This window comes from Typopeltis vanoorti, chromosome 8 (assembly GCF_054136105.1).
Source record: "Typopeltis vanoorti isolate ZY-2024b chromosome 8, IOZ_Tvanoo_1.0, whole genome shotgun sequence".
Classification (NCBI taxonomy): Eukaryota; Metazoa; Arthropoda; class Arachnida; order Uropygi; family Thelyphonidae; genus Typopeltis; species Typopeltis vanoorti.
The window spans coordinates 21,587,926-21,611,904 of NC_143556.1; the positions used below are offsets into that span (position 1 = coordinate 21,587,926).

Sequence of the window (23,979 nt, forward strand, 5' to 3'; positions counted from 1 at the left end):
AAAAACGAACTCTGGAAAATATACCAACAAAGTTAATATACCATTAACACTAATATACAAATTATAAATCACTAGCATCCAATGCCTACATCCCATACATAAACAGTAGCAACAACACAAATAGTGAAGGCTAAATCCCACTCTCTTCATAAAAGCTAACCCAAGCTTCGAAGTAGGCGGGATTAACTTGCCTCAATCATTTACAAGTAATCCTTATAAGCAATTGCAGAAATTTGTATGTATAATCACTCCTTCTCAAACTTAAAAAAATAAAAATAAAAATAAAAAAATAAAATAAAAAATTATACAAAAAATTCTGTATAATCTTCATTACTAATATTAGAAGAAAATGTGTTGTAAATACATAATATAAAGGCAAAAAAAATATTAAAAATTTTAATTGAAATCCAATGTAGGAATTGCAGCCCTTAGTGCTGAACTCTGTAAAATTATAAGTTGCAATGTCACACAAGATGTTTATTGCATTTATAAATATTTTTTTTAGCTATATTCAAAAATTCTGTATAATCTTTATTGTTAATATTAGAAGAACATGTGTTGTAAATACATAATATAAAGGCAAAAAAGTATTTTTAGAAATTTTAATTGAAATCCAATGTAGAAAATGTAGCACTTTGTGCTGAATTCTGTAAAATTATAAGGTGCAATGTCACACAAGATGTTTATTGAAATATTTTAGGAAATCAATAAAAATAAATAAAATAATAAATTATAATTATTATTATTATTATTATTATTTAACTAATAATAAGTTAGGCTCCTTTTAAAGTTACCGCCAAATATTTCTATGGAAACTATTAGTTTACAGCAACTATGTCAACTATTACCAATACATGGTGATTGCAATGCAAGTCGCGCATTATAGTCACAGTGGCATCGATAATCTCAGTGCTACGATGGCTTCCGCATAGATGATCATCTCAGTGCAGATTGGGACGAGTAAACACACACGCACACTGGAAGAACTGGAAAATACATTTTTGTTTCCGGATTCATTTTTGATATATTTTTTTCATATGATTCAATAGCGACATTTCTTATTGTGTTTATTTTTAAAAACCCTCAATTCTTTTATAAACATCGACAGTACTTCTCGTTTGCGAATTGTAAGGGGGAAAAATGTAAGGAAATAAGGAAATAACCCCCTCAGATAACCAGAATCATTCCTCATGTACTGCAACCTATACTTCCTTTTATATTTCCGTTCAAACGTGTTAAAAGCAGTGTTGAGGAAATAGCGAAGGATATGACGTAAGTAAAAAGAGCAGCTATTTGTTAGCGCTCTTTGCGAATGGAAGTTGGATTTTCGGTTGGTTTTTTTAAAGAAGCCACGCAAGTGTAAACGAAAACGTCATATTTGCAAGATAAGATTTCACGTGCGCTGTCACCGACACAAAAGCATCGAGAACAGTATTAGGGCATAGCAAACCACTAGATTCGTTTTCTAAACGCTAATGAGCAAGTCAGTTGACGTGTGTGTGTTAAAGGCGATAATCTCATTCATAGCACCCTCTACAAAAGGTATGCCTTCTCTCTGTAAATGGAAAGATTTCATTTTCTTTAATTAGGAATCATATAGTGGCATCTATTAAAGATCTAGTTTAAGAGATTGATCTCTAAAATTATCGTAATTATTATTTTCGATATTCAAGTCCTCTAGTCTTATATTAATTATTGGCATTAATTATTATGTACTGTAAGTTCGCCAGATATACAAGGAATTACGTAAAGTATCCTTCCCAGTAACAGGTCCAACTGAATAATGTTGAAAAACATGGATATCATTGAATAACAAGACTAGGATGTCTTCGCCCTATCGGTTACCTATTCACTGCCTGGATACAAATCCAACTAAGCGTAGGTGTTCGTGACGGCATTCGTGTCGTTCCATATAAGAAGCAGCAGTCGTGTGCGATAGAGTCTGTACGGGATAGGGTCCCTGTAAAACCTTTTAGACACCTCACGGTCGAAGCTCCTACCCGAGGTGTCTGTACACTTACGGCTCTTCTAAGACTGACAACAATACTGTTCGCAGTTAAGTTACAAGGCAGACTAATAAAAATGAGTACTCACTGTATTTCATGTTACTGTTACTTGCGTGATTTTTCTAAGGGAGCGTGCGAGCATGCACACTCAGTAAATTCTCTTTTGTATATCCCAACTTATTCAGGAGAACTATTTCTGAAATTAGGTTGTTTGTTTATTTGTGTGTGTGAATTGCTTTGAAGGTCGGCAGCAACATGAAATAAATCTTGTTTTTATATATTTATATATTTTATATTTTACAGCCATAGAGTGATGTGTCTTATATTATTATTATTGTTATTATTATTATTATCATTACTACAAAAAAAAAATTATGTGACACCTCTAGGGAGTCCAAAGACTCATCGAGGAAGTGAGAGCCAACAGCATCGAACGATTAACCTCCCCTTACGACTACTAACCGTGCTCAAACTTCCTTAACTGTGTGCTCAGCCATTAGTAACAGAGGCTCTACCAATCGACCAACTTTTGCTTGCAAAATATATAACGCAATTATAAACTGAATACATGGAATAATTAAACTGCAACACGAATATAAACTGGAAATCGGTACTGGAGTTTCATAAAAACAATTTATATGGAATAAATACAGGAATATATGTGGCAGCCGTAATTCTTGATATCTCTAAATCATTCGACTTATACTCATCATTAACGTACTCCTAAAATTGTCTCAATACTGCATTAGAGGCGTTACTAATGAATGGTTCATATCCTATTTAAATAACACATCACAATATACCAGCTATGGCACCTTCACTAGCGCAAAATAATAATAATAATAATAATAATAATAAATACGAAGTCCCACAAGGTTCAGTGTTAGGACCTGTTCTATTTTTGATATACGTTAATGATGTGTGTGATGAACGTTTTGGCAATGATACCGTTCGCTGATGACACGGCATTAATATATAGTTCAGCGACCCTTGAGGGTCTAGAAAATCGAATCAACCTTGATATGTTGAAACAAAATAAACGGTTTAGCAATAAGTTCCTTAAAATTAATACCGATAAAACTAAATATATACATGTCACCTTTCCAGATAAGCTAGATCACAATAACTATTGTGATTAGTCAAAAAAAATTCAAAGCAATTGAGCCTCCGTGTAGTATCCTGGCTTGGAATGCCCATATCTCATTTTTAATAAACAAGTCGCAATTAAGAATATATTATGGATATATAATAAAAATTTTCAGTGCACATTTTTAAGATGCTCATGCTATTAATGAGTTAGTTCTTCACTACAGTATGGTATTACCTGTTTCGGCTAAGATTACTACAACAACTTGCTTCCTTTGTCCCACCAATTGATCTGGTCAGAAGTGCCCCACCAATCACAACACAATAAGGATTCGTGTTGTGATTGGTGGGGCACTTCTGACCAGATCAAGATCAAGATTAGATATGGAATCGTGACGTGGGTGTGTATTGTCATGAGATGTAGATAAATGACGTAATTTGTTAGTTGTAAATAAGTGACGTCATTTGTTAGTTGTAAATAAGTGACGTCATTTGTTAGTTGTAAATAAGTGACGTCATTTGCTAGTTGTAAATAAGTGACGTTATTGTTTTGAATGGGAAGGATGTCTCTTGAACACTTACGTATCATTAAGTGATTTTTTTTTCCATGTGACATTTGAAAACAAGTTGAACTATGGTTTTTTGATAGGTCAACTATGTAAAACTCATTTCCGTTAGTCCCAATTGACTGTTGTCCTCTCAGCCCGACATTTATTTCACAGTAGGGATATTTATACATATTTTTAAAAACAACTATTATATTAGATATTCTTTCCAATACAAATAAATAATTATTTATTCTTATTTCAAACGAAAATTAGCTCAGAAAGAAAGAAAGAAAATGTTTACCCTCAAATAAATATTTATGATCACAGCAAACAAGAAATTCATCAACTGTTTTAAAGTTTTGAAATTTATGCAAATATTGTTTTCATCATTTGGTATCATTTAGATAAAAAAAAAACATTAAGGAACTTAATAGCCAGACCCGTTCTTCATTTTTTAAATGAAGAACGGGCCTGGCTATTAAGTTCATTAATGTTTTTTTTTTATTTTATCTTCCAAAGACGAGTATTATTTGATATATGATATCAAATATTTGATTCACTTGATTTTATCTGCACACTATGATACCTTTTTCTACAGCAATATTTTTAAGAGTTTTAGTGACGTGTTCATTTAAAATATATAATCTCTCTCAGAAAAATAACCAAATTCTAACAGTGTTGTGACTTTTCAGGTGAAATCTTCTCCATTAAAATTCTAGCTATTAATTTAATTCCTGATTCCTTTTGCTTCCAAGAGTTGACAGTTTCTTGAAATATTTGAGGGCTAGCATGAACAAATAAGACTTTTAATTCACTGAGTCAAAAAAAAAGTCTCTGGTTAGTTTGTGACATTAAATTTCACAAGGAAAAAAAATGTTATGGTCTTAGTTAAATTTGTATACATTTTATTTGAGCGAAATATTATTTACAAATTGTATTTTCTGAATCTCACATACAGAAAATAAATAAAGTGAAAAATACAATCTATTTTTTTTTGTTCCTTAATCTTCTTGTTGTTGAATACGCACTGTTGTTCAAAGGTTCTTCCCATGCTTGTGGAATTGCCATCGTGTGGTTTTTGACAATGTGACTCTCATTGGAAAGTTAATTTTCATTTGGTGATTGTTGGGAATATATATTACTGTAGTAAAATTAAGGTTGCATATTTATTTTTTTGAATCCAATACATATACTTCTGAGCATTATTAAAATCACAGAATCTATCATTATGTTTCCAAAAGCATTTAAAAGTACTCGTTATGTTTTCACGTTTTTGACATCCAATTTCATTTAAATCAAGAACAGGCCTCACTGTTAACCTCGTTAATGTTTTTGATTTTTCTCTTCCTTTGGCGAGTGATATTTGCATGTTGATTCTATCATCCAATTTCTTAGTTTGTCCAGAGATAGTGAACCAATTTCCCACTTCAGCTGATGGTTATATTTTATTAACCAAGTATTCTGTTTTTTAACTCTTCCAGGTAATTCTTTCCAACTACAAGGTGATTTCGTCAATGCATATCTTACAATACTTCCGTCAGAAATACAAATTTATTTAGGAAATAAATTTGAAGTCTTAATATTTTTAAACTTTTGCCATGTACAAATGTTTGAAAAGAAAAGAAAATGTACCTTCTATTCTTTTCTACACCAAGCTTTTGTAAGAGTTTGGTAACGGGCTAAAATATCTGCACTTCCTCTGTAAAATAACCAAATTCTTATCTTACTTTGTGTGAAGAAAGCTAAAATTTATATTTTTGTTATCTGGAGAGTACAAACCTTTTTTCTATACCAAACTTTAAGAGTTTAAGTCACGTATCGGGTTAAATTATCTGCTGCGTCTCTGTAAAACCACCAAATTCTATCAGGTCGGATTTTCGAGTATGTGAACGAAATGTTTACAGATAATGCAAGCAATGTCAGTAGGTAGCATTAAATACAATTCAGTATTAAATAAATTCAGTATTAAATTGTATTTACTGAATTTATTTAATAAATTCAGTAAATACAATTTTTAAATAATATTTCACTCAAATAAAACGCGTAAATTTAAATGAACAAATTGGGTGTCATTGATGTGTTATACTAATTTAAGTGAGACCATAACATTTTTCCCTTGTGAAATTTCATGCCACAAACTACTAACCAGAGACTTTTTTTGACTCAGTGAATTAAAAGTCTTATTTTTTCGTTAATGCCAGCGCTCAAATATTTCAAGAAACTTTAAACTCTTGGAAGCAAAAGGAATCGGGTATTAAATTAATAGCTAGAATTTTAATGGAGATTTCACTTGAAAAGTCACAACACTGTTAGAATTTGGTTATTTTACTGAGAGAGATTATATATTTTAAACCAACACGTTACTAAAACTCTTAAAAATATTGCTGTAGAAAAAGGTATCACAGTGTGCAGATAAAATCAAGTTTATCAACATGCATATATCAAATAATACTCGTCATTGGAAGAGAAAATAAAAAAATGTTAACAATCTTAATAGCCAGATTCGTTCTTCATTTAAATGATACCAAATGATGAAAACAATATTTGCATGAATTTCAAAACTTTGAAAAAGCTGATGAATTTCTTGTTTGCTGTGATCATAAATATTTATTTGAGGGTAAATTTTTTTTTCTTTCTTTCTTTCTGAGCTAATTTTCATTTGAAATAAGAATAAATAATTATTTATTTGTATTGGAAAGAATATCTAATATAATAATTGTGTTAAAATATATATATATACAAATATCCCTATTGTGAAATAAATGTCAGGGTGAGAGGACAATAGTCAATTGGGAATAACGGAAATGAGTTTTACATAGTTGAACTATATAAAAACCATAGTTTAACTTGTTTTTAAATGTCACATGGAGAAAAATCACGTGAATTATACATAAGCACCAGTGGGAAATCATACCCTATGAACATCAGCGCAAATGTTAATCAGAAGAATAAGAAAAAAGCAATACTGTTTTTTGGCTTTATTTAATTTCTGTATATTAGATTCTCTAAATACAATTTGTTAATAATGTTACAGTCAAATAAAAGGTAACATAGATATTATCAAAGTATATATTACAGAGCTAATTTTCATTTGAAATAATTTCCAGTTTCCTATCTAAACAAAATGTAAACAAACAAACAAGCCATCTACTTGAAAACAATAAGTGTATAAAATCCTTAATCAGGAATGAATAATTTTATATATGTATCATCACAACCATGTGAATGCTAATCACTTAGTCATATGTAAGTGTTTGAGAAACATCCAACCGTGGGAAAATGATACCTTTTGAACAATGCTGCAACTCAAATATTACAGGATGTGATCAATACAAACAGACTAAACTACAGACAAATACCAGAAATAAATGAGATTAACAGAAAGGCAAGCACTCAGTTTACTTTTCTTGCACGATGTTGCTAATCAGAGAAGTTTCAGAAGTATGGGGAAAAAACGGTGGAAATTATACTTTTTGAACGTCATCTAATACAGTATGTGATTAGTTTTATACAAAATGAGTAACTGTAGTTCCATAGTCTGAAAAGAGAACCGAAAACTAAGACCGGAAATTAATGAGTCATCTCCAAGAAAACGAACAGAACCAAACGGTTCTGTTCGTTTTCTTAGAGTTTATTTACAGAAATATCTTTCAACTCCTATGTTTTGTGTGTCTTTGTGCTGTGAATATATATTAGCTCCAGTATCTTATAATGAAAAAGTCAACTGGATTTTCAGACTTGTGTTTGTGTTCTGTGCTGTGAATATATGTTAAAAATCAACAATTTGGAATATTCAGAAAACCTAGATAGTACCAAGATGTTCATATGCTAGAAAGAAATGTAAGTTAATTTTTTTTAATTTAAACATAACAATTGATAAATGTACATTCAATAATTCTGATACTGAATATTTTTTTTTCTTAAGAATAATCATAGGATACATATTAGAGTATCAACATGGATATATTAGCGACATTTCATGTCTTGTGTGTGTGTGTGTGTGTGTGTGTGTGTGTGTGTGTGTGTGTGTGTGTGTGTGTGTGTGTGTGTGTGTGTGTGTGTGTGTGTGTTTGAGAGACACCAGCATATAATAATTAAATTATTCAGAGAACCCTAATCACTGCCGCCATCACAACTCTACTCTAAGAATTCCCACCCTTTAACAGGAACGAAATACTCCAAAATGTATCAGAAAATTAGTACTGGCATCTATAGACATCCAAAGACAAAACATGATGACAATGACGGATGTTTGTCAACCTGGGAAAAATCCAAGATATCGTATCTCAAAAACATCGTCCACAAGTCTGTGATATCACAGACAGACATATGTTCCCCAGGAAACACATACCGACATGATTGCATATCTCTAAATATCACCCACAATGCATTATAAGAACCGAACACATCACGTGATGTCCTTGACAGAAGGGGGCCCCCAGCAAAATTCCAAACATTCCAAAATTTATCTTATCACTGTCCATCACCCATAATGCCATATGCAAACCAATTACTTATCTACAAATCATAACAATACACATCCAAGGCACAGACATCGCTTCCTCCCATTCACCCTACTCCCTATTTTGTTCATAGTGTCCCACCAATCACGACACGAATGCTTATCCACTAATATCTTCCTTTCCCATTCAAAACAATTCTTCTTCTTCTTCTTCTGCAGCTTCTCCCACTTAAGTGGGGTCACTGTTTGTTATGAGTCTCCTCCACACCTTCCTGTCTTGGGCTGTCACCACATCCAAGTTCTTCATCTTCAAGTCCTCTTCTACCAGCTCCCTCCATCTCTTCTTTGGCCGCCCACGCTTCCGCCTTCCTTGCACATCCATCTGCATGACCCTTCTTCCCACATATTCGTCCTCCCTCCTCATCACATGACCAAACCATCTCAATCTTGCCTCCTGTATTTTCGCTCCTAAGTTCGTAACTTTCACTGTTCCCCTGACATAGTCATTCCTCAGATGATCCTTTCTGGTCACACCGCACATCCACCTAAGCATTCTCATCTCTGCTACTTCCATCCTGCTAATGTTATTTTTCCTCAGGGCCAGTTTCTATAGCATATGTCATAGCTGGCCTCACTACTGTCCTATAAATTTTGCCTTTCAGATTGATCGGCACCCTCTTATCACATAACTCTCCAGCCATCTCCCTCCAGTTCCTCCAACCTGCTTGTATCCTGCATCCCACTTCCTTCTCACCTCCTCCATCTTCTTCCACTGTCGAACCTAAGTATCTAAAGTCTCTCACCTTCCTGATGACATTTCCTTTCAGCTCCAGGTCTGTCTCCTGGCCACCGCCCACTGTGCAATACATATACTCTGTCTTACTTCTGCTCAGTCTCATACCTCTCTCTTCCAGTACTTTTCTCCATCTTTCCAGTTTAGTTTCCGCTTCTTCTCTTGAATCTACACACAGCAAGATGTCATCTGCATACAACATTGTCCGAGGTGAATCTTCTCTCACCTCCTCTGTTACCACCTCCATCACAATATTAAACAGAAACGGACTTAATGCTGACCCTTGATGCAAGCCAACTGTTACTTGAAAACTTTCTGTCTGTCCCAAACAGGTCCGAACACTTGTCTTCACATTTCTGTACATTTCCTGCACCAACCTGACATATTTTTCCGGCACCTTCTTCTCCCTCAGACACCTCCAGACTTCTTGCCTTGGCACTCTATCGTATGCTTTCTCCAGATCAATAAATACCAGATGTAGCTCCCTTTGTTTCTCTCGATATTTTTCCATCATCTGTCGTAACCCAAAGATAGCATCTGTTGTTGATCTACCAGGCATGAAGTCAAATTGTTCCTTTGCAATCTCCACCTCCTCCCTCAATCTACCATTAAGAACCCTTTCTAGGATCTTCATTGTGTGGGACATCAACTTTATTCCTCTGTAATTTTTAGTCTTGTGCATCCCCTTTACCCTTGTAGATGGGAACAAGAGTACTCTCCCTCCATTCCTCGGGTATATTTTCCTGTTGGCAAACTTTCATGAACAGGTCCCACAGCAGGTCAATTCCCTCTTCCCCCAGTGCCTTCCATGACTCCACTGGAATTCTGTCGGGGCCCACCGCTTTTCCATTCCTCATCCTCTTCATGGCCTCCGTCACTTCCATTCTACTGATGTTCTGCACCATCCCCTCAGAAGGCTGCCCATCTCCTCTGAGTCCTTGCATTTTCCTCATTCAGAAGTCCCTCAAAGTATATTTTCCATCTGTTTCTTATGTCCACATCCCTCCATAATACTCTTCCTTCAGCATCTTTGATCTGCCTCACATGTAAGATGTCCTTAGCTGCTTTATTTCTACATTTCGCTAGTTGGTAAATTTTTCTCTGTCCTTCCTTTGTTTCTAATTGATCATACAGATCTTGATATGCCATGGCCTTTGCCTGTGCCACAACTCTCTTGGCTTCTTGCTTTCTCTCTTTGTACACCTCTCTGTCCTCTTCCACTCTTGACTCATCCCACTTCTGCTTTGCCTTCCTCTTAGCTGTCACTGCCACTTGCACATCATTATTCCACCACCAACCCTCCTTCTGCTCTCTAATCTTCCCATTCAAAACAATAACGTCACTTATTTACAACTAACAATTACGTCACTTATTTACAACTAATAAATTATATCACTTATCTACATCTGATAATAACAAACATTCATGCCACGATTACTTATCTTATCTTGATCTTGATCTGGTCAGGTGTCCCATTAATCACGACACGATTCCTTATCCACTAATACATCTTCCTTTCCATTCAAAACAATAACGTCACTTATTTACAACTAACAAATTACGTCATTTATCTGCATCTCATAACAACACACACCCACGTCGCGATTCCTTATCTAATCTTGATCTTGATCTGGTCAGAAGTGCCCCACCAATCACAACACGAATCCTTATCTCTACCACCACCCATAATTCCATATACGAACCAAAACACAAGAACTGAAGTCATTGACACATATACCCCCAGTGAAATTCCAAACATTCCAAATTCATGACGTCATCATCTCAACAACCAATTACGTCACGATTCCTTATCTTATCTTGATCTTGATCTGGTTCAAAGTGCCTACCATACTACTTGCGTAGTCTTACTTTCATTAAATTTCGATTGCTATTATTAAACGCTAACTAGACCTTAATACACGTGCCGCTTATGAGTGCGCGTCTCATAATAGATTGGACGTTGTTACAGCATGATTTTTTAAAAGCGATTTAATCAGACTGATCAATCTATCTTATGGAAATGCTGCTTTAATGTAAACGAACTACTATTTCTGTGATGCAGTTTTGATTACATTTTCTGCGATTTATCCTGAAATTTATTTGAGATCGGAACGTTAAATTAACATGAATCTAATTCTGTTTCATTTCAGATCTGATCTGAAGTTATCGATGAAAAATCGACACCCCACCCACCCACAGCAGCATTACAATTCTTTCCTTTTAAGGATAGGAAAATCTTTTTATTATCTTAGAAATGACCGATTTTCCAATTATCGTCAGGCGACCACATCTGCACCTCCAGATTCTGTAAAGCCCAATGAGAAAAATGATACTAAGGATGACAAGCATTTGGAGAAGAGTTCAACTAACCTGCCTGATCCTCCCGTTCACACCACGTCATCCTAGGGTAAGAACAGTAATAGTGTTGTAACAGAAATTTTAGAGTATCTCCAGAAACACTTTTTGCTGTCTTCTATCTGCTTATCAGAAAGAAGTTAGAAATCCATTCTAAGTTCTTTCTCGTTGATCATCATTTTTCTCTAATTCTATTTTTTGGAAATTCATTTCTCGATAGGTACACGAATGAGGATTGAATCCGCAACTCAGTCTTCTTTTTAGAATTGTGAATAGAGCCTCTATGACTACACTCACATATCAGAAATTCTTATTGAGGTCTTATTTCAAGGGATTCGCTTATGCTCGCTTTTACGAGGAACTGTTCTGCGTATGTGAATGTCTAATCTCAACTGCTCTCATCTCTGAGTATATTCTGGAAGGGATATGGTCTGCACGCAACCTTTGCAGGTGTTCACATTCAATATCATTCTTAGACAACAGTTGCTATAAGGGAGGGACTGTTTTGTAATCTACTTCATCGTGGTTATTCCAAGTGTCACTTGCTTAATTTTATAGAAAACCTGATGTGTCTTTGTGTTTTCCCTCAACGGAATGGTTGGTGGTGTAAAAATAGTGAAAATGCAGCGATGCCTTATAGAACAAGGTGTTTTACCATTGCTTTCGTTGTCCAATATTATCCATCGTCTGTAGACGTGTGTTCACGGGACCTGCTTACTTGTTTTGTGGGATGAAATACCAGAGATTCCAGGAGACAATCCACAACCTCAGTATGAAAAAAGCTAATCCACCTGACTTGAAAAGACCTGGTAATGATTTCTTGCTTCACGAATGTGATTTGAACTCAGGGCTGTCCAACAAAAGAGTTTCGTCGAAACGAAGAGAGCCATGGAAGTTCTCTAGAAGAACTCAAATGACAGAAAGTTTATAATACAGAAGCTTTCGTGTTCACTGTTTCAATTGAACATGAAGAGTGCGTGTGTTAGAAAACGAAAGGAAACGATGCAGGTTAGAGAGAACCAGTCAGAGAACACGATTCGATAATAGCAGTGGAACATTACTATTACACTAACAGATGATTGAGGATTCCTGGCTTTGTAATAAAGAAAGGATATAAATTTGTTGTTATCGATATACAAGGTGAGAATGAGGAGCAAACACGCCATACCGTCCATAGCGTCTACTTCTGAAAGGGCCACACAGAATTAAAATTTAACTCTGGAGCTGTGTCTGTTCGAAGTAGACATGGTGGGTTTATTGGGCTCCGGACTCGCGCTGGTTGAGATTACGATACTTTCTTTGCATGCCATGCATGGCACGCGGTTGATGTCGCGACTCATCCGATAATAACGTCTCAATTGTCCAGGGAGGTCTGCAGTCGCAACAATTGCACAAGATATTGTTGGGTACATTTTGTTTCCAGTATTTTGAAATTATAAAATAAAGTTAGGATAGACGATTTTGTTCTTCATTTTCTTTTTTTTAAAGATTTTTTTTAAAGAAAAGTTTTTAAATATTTGTGACACGACATCATTTATCAACTATTCTTTGTTTATTTCTTTTTAGGAAAACATTCAGAAATGGTGGAGCTGATGAAACTGCTGCACATATTTGGAAGCTCGCATAGTTTGCACTCTTGTCGTTTTTCAACAATCATCGCCATGTTGGTGCACTCTTTTCCACCAAACACAAATGATGTCCGAGAAGGATTCGCTTATGAATAAAATCTTAGTAATTTATTGTAGTTCATCTTTTCGAATAAAACTCATTCTCAGTCGTCATTTTTGAAAAATTCACATTACAAAAAAAAAAATAAAATAAGAAACGATTCTGCCAACATCGATTGGTAAATCAGAAGTAATCTAGACTTGTTTTGTTACTGCTTTATTTCTGAGATAAGCTGATATCATTGAGATACCATTTACCTATATGAGTAAAACTAACACAGAAATATTTTTAATAAATAATTTTTCTCTGTAAATCCATTTTTTTCTTGAAAATATTATTAACACTTCTCGACGTATATTACACACTGCCTTATTGTACATTGGATCTGATAAAAATAGTAGCAAGTGGTGTCGGTAGATGGTGCTAACAATGAACTGGTTCTTCAGTTTTCTTTAAAATTAAAGAGTTACGTGCCTCACTGGAAAAAGTAAAGTTGATCAGAAATAAAACGTCACCTCACTGCTGTAAAGAGGATATGCGAGTTGCAAATGGAGTGTGACCTTAAGAAATTAGAAGCGAATGTTGTTAACAGCGGTGATCATCTAGTGGTTAGGTCATTAGGTTGTGGTCGCAATAACCCAGTTTCAAATCCTGGTCACGGCATTTGTTTTTTATTCCATCCATACTCATCACTCACTCCAATAATAATGATAATATATTTGTAGGTGGCGTGTATGTTTTTCAGTTCTCGTGTTTATATTATTAATTTGTTGAGAAGGAGATTTATATTCATAATCGATGTGTGATCAGAAGTGTCTCAGGAGGAATGAAGTCATCCTTCTCTTGAGTAAAGTCAGTAAATTGCCGTGATTCTTTCATAGATTCCAGTTTCGTGTGCTTGGGTCGCGTTAGTCTTAATTGTCATGTGTGTAACGATTATCTCCATTGAGAGGAAAGGCATGTCAATCTGTTACTAAGAAGCTACTTATATTTTTACACTTTGATAACTCTAAATAAAAATTATTAATTTATAAAGATGAGAACTCGGCAAATCTGTCTAAAAAAGAATAATCACCATATATATATCGAACCCTCCAGTAATCCGCAGTTCGGATTACTGGGTTCGGACTAAAGAGGTTCGGATTAGCGAGCTACCACTGTGTGTATATATATATATGTGTGTGTGTGTGTGTGTCTGTGTGTGTGTGGTGCTATCTGCCTGCAGTTTTTTCTCTCAGAGCATATTTCTTGAAAAATTGTATAAAGATCCAATATCCGTATAGTGGTCCTTAGAAAACACGGATTTAAAAGTGATTTTAGCTTATATGTAAAAGGTTGAAGTGAAAATTTCACAGGACTAGCTTTCTACAGTGATTAGTGCTGATATAAGCAGATAGCGCACATTGTGGGATCCAGTAACACGAGGATTGTGAACATGAGTAGCCAGGCGTTGTCATTTGGTGAGTTAAATCATATACAACAGAGCACAGAATTGCCATTATTAAGTACGATGAAGAAAAGAAGATATCTTAGCAGTTCTAATAAGTAGTTAACACATAAATAAGAAAATATCATCAAGAATGAATAAAAGCGACACACCAGACGTCACTGATGAGCGGAAAAGTCCTTCACAAGTGAAAGAAGTTCAGAGCTGTCGGAACTAATTATTCACTGAATCAGGTTTCTGTTCCTCTTTGGAGTACAAACCCAGGTCCAGCTCGACACTTCCTTCTACTGCGTACAGTTCAGCATGGACAGAAGAATCTCAACAACGAGAGGATACAGTAATTGAATTTATGCAGTGAGAGTAAACTCATATCTTCTGACAGTGTGCACGAAGATCCTCGGCTAATTCTAGTTACAAATAACACTCCCGTTCTGAATACGTTACAGTTAGTCGAATGTGATCCTAATTACAGATAATCAGCGCTATGTGGAGTGTTATTTTATAACTATTAGTTCAAATATTAGTTCCATATTCTATATAACGGAGTTATCCACTTTTTTGTGAAGTTACTCATCGTATGATAAAAGACATCAAATCTGGTTTCCCGCTCTTATCAGAAAGAACTGCAGTTTCATCTTTTGCTAGTGTCCTCATCAAAGTAATTGTGGTTCCATGATGATGTAGCGGGATACATCGATGTGCCTTTTACTATTGCGCCAACTAATCTTGAAGTACATGATTAGCAGCTTCAGCAAGAAGATCAGAATGCGCTCAGGAGAAAATATATGAGACATTTCTTTAGACTTCGAGATCCTTGTCACAACATCAGTGTAAGGTCTGTTGCAGATGCTCCGCTACCAAAACCAACCAAAAGCATCATATTCAACTGCATGAGACAAGAGATCAAGTACATGCGAAATGAAAACAATGACGGTCATGTATAAAAGAGAGAAAAAGAATGAAAGGAAAGATGGACATGCGAAGGAGGTAAAGAATAATTTGAGAGTGGCTCTGTATGGAGATTCCATTATTAGAGCTGTGTTGAATGAGAAGGTGCATAAGGTTTGTCTTCCTGGAGGCAGAATGAGTAGAGTTGCTGAAGCGTTGGTCATGAAGAATAAGCAAGCAAAAGAGATGTTGTTGGTGGTAGTAGTAGGGACGACTAATTTGAATGGGAACAAGAAAATTTGATATCAGGTTGTTGAGACGGCGAGCAAATATTATGAATGAAATGTTAGCGCAGCTATGTGGTGATAAAGGAGAGAGTTTTGTGAACGACGTATGGGAAGGTGAGACACACACACAGAGAGAGAGAGAGAGAGAGAGAGAGAGAGAGAGAGAGATCCGAAAGCTTCCGGGTAAAAGAGTAAAGCATTTTCTGCCATCTTGTGGTCTCACCCTGACGGTCTTCTTCAGTTGTAGGATTACAAGCAGAGGTTACAGAAGGAAGAAAACTACTCAACCATGACGAGCACTCACTAAATCAGAAACAGTCCAATAAAGGCTTTTGCACAAATTATTTATTTGCCAATTAGAATCGAACTTGTAACGATCGTTCTTTGGGTGATCTAGCTCTTTTGCATTCGTAGGATGTAAAGTTTTTTCGTGTAGATGCAAATGTTCCTTTTAAAAACGCCGATTTCTTAGCAGCTTTGATAGCATTCTGATCGCTTAATCATAATAAAATACTCCTCATGACATATTTACTTATCAGGAAATAATCTCGTCGCTAACAAGAAGTATTCCCAATGTGCTGGCACCTATACTTCCTTGTTTCTTTCCTTTCAATTGGGATTAAAAAGGGTGTTGCGGAAACGGTCAAGGTCGTGACGTAAATCAAAAGAGAAGCTATCTGTTGAAGCTCTTTCCTCTGGTGGTGGAAGTTCTCTTTGGCTCTTTATTAAAGATGTCGTGAAGTATACAAGAAAGAAGCCATTTTGGTAAAAAGATGATTACACAGATGTTTAGAGTGGCCCAAAGATTGAATTTATTCTTGAATGGTGAAGCATGCTATCCTCAGTCCTAAGAATGTTATAACAATGTCATTTTAGCATTAATTTTCAATCAGCGAATAACAGCGGAACCTGGCGTGTGTGTGTGTATGGGGGGGGTTTAACCATTTCGGTAAACTTCCACAAATATGCACTAAAAACGAAAATCACTCTTTCTTTGTGATTTCCACGTGGTTGTCCTTTGTTTATTACGTGCTCCTCAAAGACTCGAGCAAATTCGAAGAAGTTACTCTTCCGTCAATCTCATTACCAGTTTTATGTTTAAGGAAATCATGGAAATAAAACTGATAATGAGTAGAAGACAACAATCTGCTCTGAAGAAGTGACAATCTGTAAACTGCGAGGATATGCATCAGTTTGAATAAAAAGTTACTCATCTTTTTTTTTTTTAACACTGTCTTTAACCCCAGTCTTATAACTTTAAAATATCAAGAATTATTGGCATTTTTCTGACGTATTCATAATATATGAATACACATGGGTTATATATATTTAATAATTCCTGATAACCTAACAGTGACAAGTAAAATGAGTTAGAAAAAGGCATTGTGGATGAATGCCATGTTGCTCCCTATTTGGTTTGCAAATTGGGCCACCTGAGGTCAACAATCTGCAATGCCATAATGAGATGGATGCGCAGGGAGCCACCTGCAAAGTGCTATCCTTAGTGGACGACTCACCACACTCACCAAACGTAACCGTAGGGTGCTACGAAAGATAATATATAAAAACTATCATTCGTCGGCCGACAGGACACGTTGAATATGATGTTCCGGGCGCACAAAACTCTTCAGAACCAAGGCTCACAACATGGCATTCCGTGGAAGGACAGGAATACCTAACCACCACAATACCCGAACCAAACTACATCGTCGACTTTTGTGGTGCGAAGAGCGTGTACAGTGGGATGTGGAAAGCTGTGTTATGGACCGGCGAATCACGCTACACCACGTACCGAGCAATGAACGAGTGTAGGTGTAGTGGATTCTCGGTGAGGGTCTCTTATCACAGTGCGTAACTCCAACTATGTAATTCGGAGATGGCAGCGTGATGGTATGATCAGGTTTTACCTGGTTTGGGCTCAGACCTTTGTTTGTGGAACCACGAAGCATATCTCCAAGAGGTATCTGAACATTCTGGACAATAAAATGCTTCTGACTTTGTGGTTTTTCTACTAAAATGACCATTATATCATTCAGCAGCTGCGGTAGCTGCCTATTTCGTGGTTGTGAACGTCATAACACTTGACTTGCCTCCACAGAGCATTGATGTGAACCCTATTGAACATCTGGAAGATGAACTGGAGAGTTGGCTGAGGTCCTTGGACATCTTGCCCTCACCAGTTCAGCACCTCATTACATGCCTATAGGAAAAATGGTCGAAAATTCCCATTGGCCATTATCGTACTTGTGGAAAGCATGCCCCATAGGCTTGCTGCAATCATCGCAGCGAAAGGAGGCCCTACATCTTATTAAGGTGGGTGCTATGGCTGTTTGTTCCTCACACTATGGTGTCCGTTGACTCCTTTCTAAGTAGAGTAACTGCTATTTACATGTTATTTGTAATGTTATCATTTTAATGATCAATGGGTAAGTAAACTCAGCTGCAGAGAAATCAATTGTAATCAAGTCGGTTGATCTTTGTATATAATACTGTTATTTTAATAAATTAAATATCTGCTTTCTGAAAAGCGATCCTGTTTATTGATAGTTCGAACTGGCAGTAGGTATATGTTTCAAGGATAGAGACTGGCTATTTGCTGAACTTCACAAAGTTATTTCAGGCTATAGGAACTCTGTCTGCTCTCGGTGTGAAATAAAAGGCGTTAAGGGATTTCTTCTTAAAATTTTATAAACTGCTTTGTTTTATTACTAGCTCTGTGTGTATTCTCTTAGAGCAAATGAAGACCTTCCTTGGAAGAACTTTAGTTATGCTTAAAGACAACATTTATTTTAATCCTGTTCAAAATCAAATGGCGATCACCTCCTCTTTCAAATCCTTTGTGGACTCTGGTGTCCTGAACCAGTATGAAGATATCATTATTAGTAACAACATACTCAATGAGACTTTCTTATTACTGACGTGTTCACTCCACGTGAGGTATTGCATTTTTTATGATAAAAAATTAGTAATAACTAGTGTATGAGTTGAACAGAAATCCGGCAAGTAATTACCATTATTATGATCTTAGCTTTCTCTTGTCTTTTCCCAAACATTTCCATCCGTGTGGCATTCATTTTTCCTGCTGCGTTGTTGACATCTCCAACAAGGGCCTACTTCTTTTTTTATGTCCTCTGCCTTCTGTTATTGCCTTCAAAATTCCTCTACCTCTTCCAGAAACCAACCTTCTGTGATAATAAGCACAACAAGTCCAATTTTCTCCATTCCCCCTTTTCTCTGTACTTACATAATGTTCGCCATTTGAGAAGATTATCGTTGTTAGTAGTAGTATACCAGGCACTAATAAACAGATCAAGATAAGATAAGAAATCGTGACATGATTGGCTGATAACATGATGACGTCATTGTGTGTGATGCGGTGCGTGACGTCATGATTGTGGAATGTTTGGAATTTCCTGGGGCCACATGTGTCAGTGACGTCACGTTGTTTGTTTTGTTCGCGTAATGGAATTGTGGGTGATGTTTAGAGATAAGGATTAGAGTCGTGATGGGTGGGAAACTCTTTTTTTTCAATTTTTTTTCAAACTGATTGATTATTTTTCTCTATTTTACTTTTAAAATTCAGTTTAAATACATATTCTAACGAGAATAGCTGAGCAAAATAAATAAATAAATTGTATGTGAATTCACTGTCTTCAATATACAGTGGTGCCTTGGTAATCCATTCCAGGATTACCGTCGTTAACCAAAACCGTCATTATTCAAGGCGCAATTCCCTATAAGATTTAATTGAAAATCGATTAATTTGTTCCGGCTCCCCCCACTACCATAGTATGTATTAAAAATGCAGATAACACTCATTTAAAATATCATAAAAATATGGTAAATATCATTTATTTATTATACAGTATATGTGTATTTGCTACAAAAAATTAACATTAATAAAATGAATTGTTCATGAAAAGTTTTTAATTAACAATCTTTACCAGAAGGACAATTTGGCTCAACTCGGAGTTTTTTGACAAATGGACCTGCAAAAAACATGTCTAGGGTTGTTTGCTTCTGCCTCTTTTTTTAAAATATTTCTGAAGAACTGCATGGACTTTTCATTAAATAGATCTGCAGTTCTGATAACTTCAGATTTGTTTGGATTCCATTTCATAGAAACATTTCGAACTTCCTCCCACTTTGCCAAAACATTTTTGAGTTCAACAGTCGTAATTTGTTCTTTCTCTCCATCCTCATCTTCAGATGAAATTTCCATTTCCTTTTCTTCACATTGCTGCTTGAAAAGTTCTTTTAGCTCGTCAGTAGTCAGTTCTCGGGCATGCATCTCCAATAATTCTTCAACATCTTCTTCCTCTACTTCCAAGTAAAGAGCATGAGCAGTTGCCACAATATCCTTTACTAATTTGTGTCCTTCATCTGAAGTTTCTTCATTACCAAAGGAAGGACAGTTTCCTCCATGCTGCTTTGAGACATTTCATTGGATGGCCAGGTGCATTATCCAAGGTTAAAATGGCTTTTAGAGGCAGATTGTTTTGCTCAAGATTGGCTTTGACAGTTGGTCCAAACACTTCGCGAATCCAGTCTCTAAATTCTATTCTTGTGACCCAGACTTTGCTGTTAGACTTCCACAAAACACCAAGACTGGATTTAGAGACATTGAACTTTTTGAATGCGTGGTGATTCTCTGAGTGGTAGATTAACATTGGTTTTTCCTTGCAATCTCCACTTGCATTTGCTGCTAAAAGCAATGTTAACCTATCATTCATTGGTTTATGCCCAGGAAGTGTTTTTTCTTCTTTTGTGATAAATGTCCTGTTGGGCATTTTCTTCCAAAATAACCCAGTCTCATAACAATTGAAGACTTGTTGAGGTAGGTATTCTCCTTCTTCTATAATTCTTGTAAAGCTATTGACAAATTTATTTGCTGCTGCTGCTTTGTCAGCAGTAGCTGCCTCTTCATGTCTGACCACACTATGAATTCCTGTTTTTTTTAAAGTTGTCAAACCTACCTCTGCTACCTTTGAAATCATCATCATCTACCTCAGAACTTGATCCCGAAGTATTCTTTTTCAAATCTTAATAAATCTGTTTAGCTTTCTGACAGATTGCATTTTGAGATGTAGTATCGCCCGCCATTTCTCTTTCTTTGATCCAAATTAGTAATAAATTTTCCATTTGCTCAAAAACAAGCCCTCTGACATTCAACCTTGAAGTTCCCTTAGCAACCTTAGCTACCATAAGTTCTTCTTTCTTAGCCAAAATGGTTGATATTGTAAAATGACTGGTTTCATATATTCGAGCTAGCTGCATGACTTTCACACCTTCATTATGTTTTGCTATTATTTCTTTCTTGTGTTCAATAGAGAAAATTGTTCTGTTTTTGTTTTCCCTCACTAGCTTTCTTTTTGGGATGGACCCATTTTGTCACAAAGTAAAAAAAATCACTCTATAAAAAAGAAAGATACGCAAAATACGGTATTATTACAAATTGTACAACACTGAGACAAGGGGTACAAAGAACGTATCATCACATGAAAATAAAAGTAAAAGTTCAAAAAAACATTTTGAAATAAAAGTTAACAGTTAAATTCGAAACCTGCAATTTTTGACTTAGTGCATTTTGCTTGTAAGGTGACGATATTAGACACAGCACTTACTGTAACATACAGTGATTAGCAGCTTATAGATACAACGATTGTTATACAGATGAGATTTGATTTTGCCTTTTGATGGCGAACGAACAGTGACACACACCCGCCGATTTATTGTCTATATGAACTAACACATAAAACATAAATGCTTAAATACTCATTTTCATCATAAAACGCATTTATAACCGTGTGTATTTCACTGAAATGTGTATATATAAAATGTGTATTTCACTGAAATACACATTTTATTTCAGTGAAATATTATTTACAAATTGTATTTAATGAATCTAACATACAAAAAATAAATAAAGTGAAAAATACACTCTATTTTTTGTTCCTTAATCTTCTTATTTAACATTTGTGCTGATGTTCAAAGGAATGATTTCCCATGGTTGCAGAATTGCCATCATGTGGTTTTCGACAATGTGACTCTCATCTGAAAGTTTATTCATTTGTGATTGTGGGAGTTAATTTAGAAAAAACGTGTGAGAGTTAATTTAGCTCTCTGAAATCAGGCCCAGCCTCTTCTTGGTAATGATTATGCCCTTCAACGTTACCGCACGTTTCATGCTTTCAACAATGCGAACTTTATCCTTCACTATCGTATTCACTGTCGAAATAGGTCGATTTATATCCTGAGCGATTGTTGATATAATTTTCCTGTCTTCATACATACGAATTATTTTCAACTTTTCTAAAGTAATTGCATACCTTTGTTTTTCACATTTATTACCAGCGCATTCGGTTTTGTATTTCGAATCCATTTTAAGGGTAAATAAACAATGAACACTAATGGTGATAAACAAGTGACTAAACTAACCACACGAGGCTTGGACTACTGACGGGTCGGGGAAAGGAGGAATTGTTTACAGAGTCCTTATTTCTAATTGGCAGGTTTCAGTTTGAATGTTACGGATTTTGCGCACTTGCCCTCTGCTGCTCTCGGTGTTTAACGGTAACCTGTCACTGCCTGTTACTATTCATTACATTTGCTGTGAATGCCGAGTCCAGTTAACATTACGTCGTTGCATACTGCAATGGATGTCAAAGACGCAAACATGTTCATACATGCTAGTAGTTGTAATTTTCGAGATTTATTACATAACTGCGAATTTACATAAGTCACGTATTATGCAACTCAGGGGACGACTGTATATATATATATATATATATATTTTTTTTTTTTTTTTTTTTTTTGAAACCAGAGTGAATTTACACACAATTTATTTATTTAGTTATTTATTTTGCTGAGTTATTCTGGTTAGAATATGTAGTTAAATAGAGGTAAAATAGAGGAAGTCAGTCAATCAGTTTGAAAAAAAAAAAAAAATACAAGTGCCAATACCAAATCTTAATACAAACTGTCGCATTTCATTGTGAAATTAACAGAATAGAATAGAGGTGACAAAAATATGGGATTCTGAATTATAGTCTTTGGAATTAAGTTGAAAATTATAGTACCAAACCTAATATTCAATTGAAATAAGAATAAATAATTATTTATTCGTGTTGGAAAAAATATCTAATATAATAAATGTGTTAAAATATATATAAATATCCCTACTGTGAAATAAATGCTGGGCTGAGAGGACAACAGTCAATTGAGACTAACAGAAATGAATCAAAAGGGAGTTGATGGTAAATTGCTGCCTCTCCTGTAAAACCATAGTTCACTTGTTTTGAAATGTCACATGGGAAAAATCACGGGAATTTCATCTTCACACTTGTGGCAAATCATAGACTATGAACATTAGCACAAATTTTAAATCAGAACAGTAAGAAACAAAAAAAATCGTGTCTTTTTCACTTTATTTAATTTCTGTATGTTAGATTCATGAATACAATATTGTAAATAATATTTCAGTCAAATAAAAGGTAACATAGAAATTAACAAAGTATACTACACGGCTAATATTCATTTGGAATATGAGAAAACGCTAACGAAGAGTTACAAACCCAATCAGGAGATGTCACATAGGCACAACAAAATTGCAAGCAGAAATGAGACATCTTAGGATAACACAAATGAAATAAATATACAGTGGGGGGGGGAGAATAAATTCACACACAATTTTTGTATTTTGCTCAGTTATTGTGGTTAAAATATGCAATTAAACTGAATTTTAAAATAAAATAAAGAATAACCAATGAATTTCAAAAAAAAAAAAAAAATAGAACCATATCAAAAAACTCTGCAGCAAGATGCGAAATTATCGGTCGCTGGTGGATATCAGTCATGAAAAGACAGTTTGAATTTTACACTCACCACTGTGGGAAGAAACATAGCATGACCCCCCAGTGTGGAATTAACGAAGCGTACCAAAATGGACAAAAATTAAAAGGAAGAAGCATCAACCAACTAGATTTTTCAGGTTATTTACAGAAATTTCACACACACACAACCCTTTGTGTGTGTGTGTGTGTGTGTGTGTGATGGGGGACAGCAATGATAGCCTATAAGTAATTATTCAGAAAATGTCTAAATGCTGCCCCAGCTCTTAACTCTAAACTAAAAATTCCCATATTCAATAACAGGAATGAAATACCCCAAACCTATATTGGAAATTTCGTGCTGCCAACTATAGACAATTAAAGGCAAAAACGGGACGTCAATGACAGATGTGGGCCCTCAGCGAAATTCCAAACATTCCATGCTCTATCTTATCTTTAACCATCACCCACAATCTCATACATAAACCATTCACTTATCTACATCTTACAACACACATCCATGACACTGACGTCGCTTCTCCCATTCGTTCTACCCCTATTTGGTTCATAGTGTCCCACCAATCACGACATGAATCGTTATCTCTAACCA

At 35.4% G+C, this 23,979-nt stretch overlaps 1 long non-coding RNA gene across 1 annotated transcript; it reads left to right on the top strand.

Moving 5' to 3' along the window:
• Positions 1–1,266: 1,266 nt before the first annotated feature.
• LOC150103819 (uncharacterized) lies at positions 1,267–13,031 on the top strand. Its single transcript, XR_016548721.1, has 3 exons — positions 1,267–1,542; positions 11,046–11,302; positions 12,817–13,031. It is a non-coding gene; the product is annotated as an uncharacterized LOC150103819 (long non-coding RNA).
• Positions 13,032–23,979: the final 10,948 nt, after the last annotated feature.